The sequence below is a fragment of the Schistocerca gregaria genome, unplaced genomic scaffold (genome assembly GCF_023897955.1).
Source record: "Schistocerca gregaria isolate iqSchGreg1 unplaced genomic scaffold, iqSchGreg1.2 ptg000156l, whole genome shotgun sequence".
Classification (NCBI taxonomy): domain Eukaryota; kingdom Metazoa; phylum Arthropoda; class Insecta; order Orthoptera; family Acrididae; genus Schistocerca; species Schistocerca gregaria.
This window is the reverse complement of record NW_026061720.1, coordinates 5635049-5644338: the sequence shown is the minus strand read 5'-3', so window position 1 is coordinate 5644338 and position 9290 is coordinate 5635049.

Below are 9290 nucleotides of genomic sequence, written 5' to 3'. Positions count from 1 at the left end.
TCAAACAATCTACGATTTCATCGTTCCCTGGAAGTAGAGTAGTAGTTTCTGATGCACATCTGGGTGCATTCAGTAATGTGTGGACTATCAGAGTTTTGATGAAACACAGAAATTGCATCGGTATTGAATACAACAGACACCATGCACAATTTCCTCCATGGGAGTAATGTCTCAAACAGTCTACGCTTTGATCGTTCCCTGGAAGACCAGTAGTAGTTTCCGATGCACATCTGGGGGCATTCTGTAATGTGTGGACTATCAGAGTTTTGATGTAACACAGGAATTGCATCGGGATTGAATACAACAGACACCATGCGCACTTTCCTCCATGGGAGTAATGTCTCAAAGAGTCTACGCTTTGATCGTTCCCTGCAAGACCAGTAGTAGTTTCCGATGCACATCTGGGGGCATTCTGTAATGTGTGGACTATCAGAGTGTTGATGAAACACACAAAGTGCCTCGGGATTGAATACAACAGTCACCATGCGCACTTTCCTCCATGGGAGTAATGACTCAAACAGTCTACGCTTTGATCGTTCCCTGGAAGACCAGTAGTATTTTCCGAAGCACATCTGGGGGCATTCTGTAATGTGTGGACTATCAGAGTGTTGATGAAACAGAGAAATTGCATCGGGATTGAATACAACAGTCACCATGCGCAATTTTCCTCCATGGGAGTAATGTCTCAAACAGTCAACGCTTTGATCGTTCCCAGGAAGACCAGTAGTAGCTTCCGATGTACATCTGGAGGCATTCTGTAATCTGTAGACTATCAGAGTGTTATGAAACACAGAAATTACATCGGGATTGAATACAACAGTCACCCTGCGCACCTTCCTCCATGTGAGTAATGTCTCAAACATTCTACGCTTTGATCGTTCCCTGGGACACCAGTTGTAGTTTCCGATGCACATATGGAGGCATTCTGTAATCTTTGGACCTTCAAAGTGTTGATGAAACACAGAAATTGCATCGGGATTTAATACAACAGTCACCAGTCGCACATTCCTCCATGGGAGTAATGTCTCAAACAGTCTACGCTTTGATCGTTCCCAGGAAGACCAGTAGTAGTTTCCGATGTACATCTGGAGGCATTCAGTAATCTGTGGACTATCAGAGTGTTATGAAACACAGAAATTACATCGGGATTGAATACAACAGTCACCAATCGCACTTTCCTCCATGGGAGTAAAGTCTCAAACATTCTACGATTTGGTCGTTCCTTGGAAGTCCAGTAGTAGTTTCCGATGCACATGTGGAGGCATACTGTAATCTGTTTAACATCAGAGTGTTGATAAAACACAGAAATTACATCGGGATGGAATATAACAGTCACCATGCGCACCTTCCTCCACGTGAGTAATGTCTCAAACAGTCTACGATTTAATCGTTCCTTGGAAGTCCAGTAGTAGTTTCCGACGCACATGTGGAGGCATACTGTAATCTGTTTAACATCGGAGTGTTGCTGAAACACCGAAATTGCATCGGTATTGAATACAACCGTCACCATGCGCACTTTCATCCATGGGAGTAAAGTCTGAAACAGTCTACGCTTTGATCGTTCGCTGGAAGTTCACTAGTAGTTTTCGATGCACATCTGGAGGCATTCTGTAATATGTGGACCTTCAAAGTGTTGATGAAACACAGAAATTGCATCGGGATTGAATACAACAGTCACCATGCGCACTTTCCACCCATGGGAGTAATGTCTTAAACATTCTACGCTTTGATCGTTCCCTGGAAGACCAGTAGTAGTTTCCGAAGCACATCTGGGTGCATTCAGTAATGTGTGGACTATCAGAGTGTTGATGAAACACAGAAATTGCATCAGGATTGAATACAGCAGTCACCATGCGCACTTTCCTCCATGGGAGTAATGTCTCAAACAGTCTACGATTTGATCGTTCCCTGGACGTCTAGTAGTAGTTTCCAATGCACATCTGGGGCATTCTGTAATGTGTGGACTATCAGAGTGTTGATGAAACACACAAATTGCCTCGGGATAGAATACAACAGTCAAGATGCGCACTATCCTCCATGGGAGTAATGACTCAAACAGTCTACGCTTTGATCGTTCCCTGGAAGACCAGTAGTAGTTTCCGAAGCACATCTGGGGGCATTCTGTAATGTGTGGACTATCACAGTGTTGATGAAACACAGAAATTGCATCGCGATTGAATACAACAGTCACCATGCGCACGTTCCTCCATGGGAGTAATGTCTCAAACAGTCTACGCTTTGATCGTTCCCTGGAAGACCAGCAGTAGTTTCCGAAGGACATCTGGGTGCATTCTTTAATGTGTGGTCTATAAGAGTGATGATGAAACACAGAAATGGCATCGGGAATGAAGGCAAGAGCCATCATGCGCAATTTCCTCCATGGCAGTAATGTATCAAACAGTCTACGCTTTGATCGTTCCCTGGAAGACCTGTAGTTGTTTACGATGCACATCTGGAGGCAATCTGTAATCTGTGGACCTTCAAAGTGTTGATGAAACACAGAAATTGCATCGGAATTGAATACAACAGTCACGAGGCGCACATTCCTCCATGGGAGTAATGTCTCAAACAGTCTACGCTTTGATCGTTCCCAGGAAGACCAGTAGTAGTATCCGATGTACACCTGGAGTCATTCTGTAATCTGTGGACTATCAGAGTGTTATGAAACACGGAAATTACATCGGGATTGAATACAACAGTCACCATGCGCACTTTCCTCCATGGGAGTAAAGTCTCAAACAGTCTACGATTTGATCGTTCCCTGGAACACCAGTAGTAGTTTCCGATGCACATGTGGAGGCATACTGTAATCTGTTTAACATCAGAGTGTTGATGAAACACAGAAATTGCATCGGGATGGAATATAACAGTCACCATGCGCACCTTCCTCCATGGGAGTAATGTCTCAAACAGTCTACGATTTGATCGTTCCCTGCAAGTCCAGTAATAGTTTCCGATGCACATCTGGTGGCATTCTGTAATCTGTGGACTATCAGAGTGTTGCTGAAACACCGAAATTGCATCGGTATTGAATACAACAGTCACCATGCGCACTTTCTTCCATGCGAGTAATGTCTGAAACAGTCTACGCTTTGATCGTTCGCTGGAAGTTCACTAGTAGTTTCCGATGCACATCTGTAGGCATTCTGTAATCTGTGGACCTTCAAAGTGTTGATGAGACGCAGAAATAGCATCGGGATTGAATACAACAGTCACCATGCGCACTTCCCTCCAAGGGAGTAATGTCTCAAACAGTCTACGCTTTGATCGTTCCCTGGAAGACCAGTAGTAGTTTCCGATCCACATCTGGGTGCATTCTGTAATGTGTGGACTATCAGTGTCTTCATGAAACACAGGAATTGCATCGGGATTGAATACAACAGACACCATGCGCACTTTCCTCCATGGGAGTAATGTCTCAAACAGTCTACGATTTGATCGTTCCCTGGAAGCCCAGTAGTAGTTTCCGATGCACATCTGGTGGCATTCTGTAATCTGTGGACTATCAGAGTGTTGCTGAAACACCGAAATTGCATCGGTATTGAAACCAACTGTCAGCATACGCACTTTCCTCCATGGGAGTAATGTCTCAAACAGTCTACCCTTTGATCGTTCCCTGCAAGACCAGTAGTAGATTCCGATGCACATCCGGGGGCGTTCTGTAATCTGTGCACTATCAGAGTGTTGTTGAAACACAGAAATTGCATCGGGATTGAATACAACAGTCACCATGCGGACTTTTCTCCATGGGAGTAATGTCTCAATCAGTCTATGATTTGACCGTTCCCTGGAAGACCAGTAGTAGTTTCCGATGCACATGTGGAGCATACTGTAATCTGTGGAACATCAGAGTGTTGATAAAACACAGAAATTGCATCGGGATGGAATACAACAGTCACCATGCGCACTTTCCTCCATGGGAGTAATGTCTCAAACAGTCTACGCTTTGATCGTTCCCAGGAAGACCAGTAGTAGTTTCCGATGTACATCTGGAGGCATTCTTTAATCTGTGGACTATCAGAGTGTTATGAAACACAGAAATTACATCGGGATTGAATACAACAGTCACCATGCGCACGTTCCTCCATGGGTGTAATGTCTCAAACAGTCTACGGTTTGATCGTTCCCTGGAAAACCAGTTGTAGTTTCCGATGCACATATGGACTCATTCTGTAATCTTTAAACCTTCAAAGTGTTGATGAAACACAGAAATTGCGTCGGGATTGAATACAACAGTCACCATGCGCAATTTTCCTCAATGGGAGTAATGTCTCAAACTGTCTACGTTTTGATCGTTCACTGGAAGTCCAGTAGTAGTTTCTGATGTACATCTGGAGGCATTCTGTAATCTGTGCACTATCAGAGTGTTGTTGAAACACAGAAATTGCATCGGGATTGAATACAACAGTCACCATGCGGACTTTTCTCCATGGGAGTAATGTCTCAATCAGTCTATGATTTGACCGTTCCCTGGAAGACCAGTAGTAGTTTCCGATGCACATGTGGAGGCATACTGTAATCTGTGGAACATCAGAGTGTTGATAAAACACAGAAATTGCATCGGTATTGAATACAACAGTCACCATGGGCACTTTCCTCCATGGGAGTAATGTCTCAAACAGTCTACACATTGATCGTTCCCTGGAAGACCATTAGTAGTTTCCAATGCACATCTGGAGGCATTCTGTAATCTGAGGACATTCAGAGTGTTGTTGAAACACAGAAATTGCATCGGGATTGAATATAACAGTCACCATGCGCACTCTCCTATAAGGGAGTAATGTCTCAAACAGTCTACGCTTTGATCGTTTCCTGGGAGACCAGTAGTAGATTTGCATGCACCTCTGGAGGCATTCTGTAATCAGTGGACCTTCAAAGTGTTGATGAAACACAAAAACTGCATCGGGATTAAATACAACAGTTACCATGCGCACTTTCCTCCATGGGAGTAATGTCTCAAACAGTCAACACTTTGATCGTTCCCTGGAAGACCATTTGTAGTTTCCGATGCACATCCGGGGGCGTTCTGTAATCTGTGCACTATCAGAGTGTTGTTGAAACACAGAAATTGCATCGGGATTGAATACAACAGTCATCATGCGCACTTTCCTCCATGGGAGTAATGTCTCAAACAGTCTACGATTTGTTCGTTCCCTGGAAGTCCAGTAGTAGTTTCCGATGCACATCTCGTGGCATTCTGTAATCTGTGGACTATCAGAGTGTTGCTGAAACACCGAAATTGCATCGGTATTGAATCCAACTGTCAGCATGCGCACTTTCCTCCATGGGAGTAATGTCTCAAACAGTCTACGCTTTGATCGTTCCCTGCAAGACCAGTTGTAGTTTCCGATGCACATCCGGGGCGTTCTGTAATCTGTGCACTATCAGAGTGTTGTTGAAACACAGAAATTGCATCGGGATTGAATACAACAGTCATCATGCGCACTTTCCTCCATGGGAGTAATGTCTCAAACAGTGTACGATTTGATCGTTCCGTGGAAGACCATTTGTAGTTTCCGATGCACATGTGGAGGCATACAGTAAACTGTGGAACATCAGAGTGTTGATGAAACACAGAAATTGCTACGGGATGGAATACAACAGTCACCATGCGCACTGTCCTCCTTGGGAGTAATGTCTCAAACAGTCTACGATTTGATCGTTTCCCGGAAGACCAGTAGTAGATTCCGATGCACACCTGGAGGCATTCTGTAATCTGTGGACCTTCAAAGTGTTGATGAAACACAGAAATTGCATCGGGATTGAATACAACAGTCACCATGCGCACTTTCCACCCATGGGAGTAATGTCTTAAACATTCTACGCTTTGATCGTTCCCTGGAAGACCAGTAGTAGTTTCCGAAGCACATCTGGGTGCATTCAGTAATGTGTGGACTATCAGAGTGTTGATGAAACACAGAAATTGCATCGGGATTGAATACAGCAGTCACCATGCGCACTTTCCTCCATGGGAGTAATGTCTCAAACTGTCTACGATTTGATCGTTCCCTGGACGTCTAGTAGTAGTTTCCAATGCACATGTGGGGCATTCTGTAATGTGTGGACTATCAGAGTGTTGATGAAACACACAAATTGCCTCGGGATAGAATACAACAGTCACCATGCGCACTATCCTCCATGGGAGTAATGACTCAAACAGTCTAGGCTTTGATCGTTCCCTGGAAGACCAGTAGTAGTTTCCGAAGCACATCTGGGGGCATTCTGTAATGTGTGGACTATCACAGTGTTGATGAAACACAGAAATTGCATCGCGATTGAATACAACAGTCACCATGCGCACGTTCCTCCATGGGAATAATGTCTCAAAAAGTCTACGCTTTGATCGTTCCCTGGAAGACCAGTAGTAGTTTCCGAAGGACATCTGGGTGCATTCTTTAATGTGTGGTCTATAAGAGTGATGATGAAACACAGAAATGTCATCGGGAATTAATGCAAGAGCCATCATGAGCAATTTCCTACATGGCAGTAATGTATCAAACAGTCTACGCTTTGATCGTTCCCTGGAAGACCTGTAGTTGTTTACGATGCACATCTGGAGGCAATCTGTAATCTGTGGACCTTCAAAGTGCTGATGAAACACAGAAATTGCATCGGAATTGAATACAACAGTCACCAGGCGCACATTCCTCCATGGGAGTAATGTCTCAAACAGTCTTTGCTTTGATCGTTCCCAGGAAGACCAGTAGTAGTATCCGATGTACATCTGGAGGCATTCTGTAATCTGTGGACTATCAGAGTGTTATGAAACACAGAAATTACATCGGGATTGAATACAACAGTCACCATGCGCACTTTCCTCCATGGGAGTAAAGTCTCAAACAGTCTACGATTTGATCGTTCCCTGGAACACCAGTAGTAGTTTCCGATGCACATGTGGAGGCATACTGTAATCTGTTTAACATCAGAGTGTTGATGAAACACAGAAATTGCATCGGGATGGAATATAACAGTCACCATGCGCACCTTCCTCCATGGGAGTAATGTCTCAAACAGTCTACGATTTGATCGTTCCCTGCAAGTCCAGTAATAGTTTCCGATGCACATCTGGTGGCATTCTGTAATCTGTGGACTATTAGAGTGTTGCTGAAACACCGAAATTGCATCGGTATTGAATACAACAGTCACCATGCGCACTTTCTTCCATGCGAGTAATGTCTGAAACAGTCTACGCTTTGATCGTTCGCTGGAAGTTCACTAGTAGTTTCCGATGCACATCTGTAGGCATTCTGTAATCTGTGGACCTTCAAAGTGTTGATGAAACGCAGAAATAGCATCGGGATTGAATACAACAGTCACCATGCGCACTTTCCTCCAAGGGAGTAATGTCTCAAATAGTCTACGCTTTGATCGTTCCCTGGAAGACCAGTAGTAGTTTCCGATCCACATCTGGGTGCATTCTGTAATGTGTGGACTATCAGTGTGTTCATGAAACACAGGAATTGCATCGGGATTGAATACAACAGACACCATGCGCACTTTCCTCCATGGGAGTAATGTCTCAAACAGTCTACGATTTGATCGTTCCCTGGAAGTCCAGTAGTAGTTTCCGATGCACATCTGGTGGCATTCTGTAATCTGTGGACTATCAGAGTGTTGCTGAAACACCGAAATTGCATCGGTATTGAATCCAACTGTCAGCATGCGCACTTTCCTCCATGGGCGTAATGTCTCAAACAGTCTACGCTTTGATCGTTCCCTGCAAGACCAGTAGTAGATTCCGATGCACATTCGGGGGCGTTCTGTAATCTGTGCACTATCAGAGTGTTCTTGAAACACAGAAATTGCATCGGGATTGAATACAACAGTCACCATGCGCACTTTTGTCCATGGGAGTAATGTCTCAAACAGTCTATGATTTGATCGTTCCCTGGAAGACCAGTAGTAGTGTCCGATGCACATATGGACTCATTCTGTAATCTTTAAACCTTCAAAGTGTTGATGAAACACAGAAATTGCGTCGGGATTGAATACAACAGTCACCATGCGCAATTTTCCTCAATGGGAGTAATGTCTCAAACTGTCTACGTTTTGATCGTTCACTGGAAGTCCAGTAGTAGTTTCTGATGTACATCTGGAGGCATTCTGTAATCTGTGCACTATCAGAGTGTTGTTGAAACACAGAAATTGTATCGGTATTGAATACAACAGTCACCATGGGCACTTTCCTCCATGGGAGTAATGTCTCAAACAGTCTACACATTGATCGTTCCCTGGAAGATCATTAGTAGTTTCCAATGCACATCTGGAGGCATTCTGTAATCTGTGGACATTCAGAGTGTTGTTGAAACACAGAAATTGCATCGGGATTGAATATAACAGTCACCATGCGCACTCTCCTATAAGGGAGTAATGTCTCAAACAGTCTGCGCTTTGATCGTTTCCTGGGAGACCAGTAGTAGATTCGCATGCACCTCTGGAGGCATTCTGTAATCAGTGGACCTTCAAAGTGTTGATGAAACACAAAAATTGCCTCGGGATTAAATACAACAGTTACCATGCGCACTTTCCTCCATGGGAGTAATGTCTCAAACAGTCAACACTTTGATCGTTCCCTGGAAGACCATTTGTAGTTTCCGATGCACATCCGGGGGCGTTCTGTAATCTGTGCACTATCACAGTGTTGTTGAAACACAGAAATTGCATCGGGATTGAATACAACAGTCATCATGCGCACTTTCCTCCATGGGAGTAATGTCTCAAACAGTCTACGATTTGTTCGTTCCCTGGAAGTCCAGTAGTAGTTTCCGATGCACATCTCGTGGCATTCTGTAATCTGTGGACTATCAGAGTGTTGCTGAAACACCGAAATTGCATCGGTATTGAATCCAACTGTCAGCATGCGCACTTTCCTCCATGGGAGTAATGTCTCAAACAGTCTACGCTTTGATCGTTCCCTGCAAGACCAGTTGTAGTTTCCGATGCACATCCGGGGGCGTTCTGTAATCTGTGCACTATCAGAGTGTTGTTGAAACACAGAAATTGCATCGGGATTGAATACAACAGTCATCATGCGCACTTTCCTCCATGGGAGTAATGTCTCAAACAGTCTACGATTTGATCGTTCCGTGGAAGACCATTTGTAGTTTCCGATGCACATGTGGAGGCATACAGTAAACTGTGGAACATCAGAGTGTTGATGAAACACAGAAATTGCTACGGGATGGAATACAACAGTCACCATGCGCACTGTCCTCCTTGGGAGTAATGTTTCAAACAGTCTACGATTTGATCGTTTCCCGGAAGACCAGTAGTAGATTCCGATGCACACC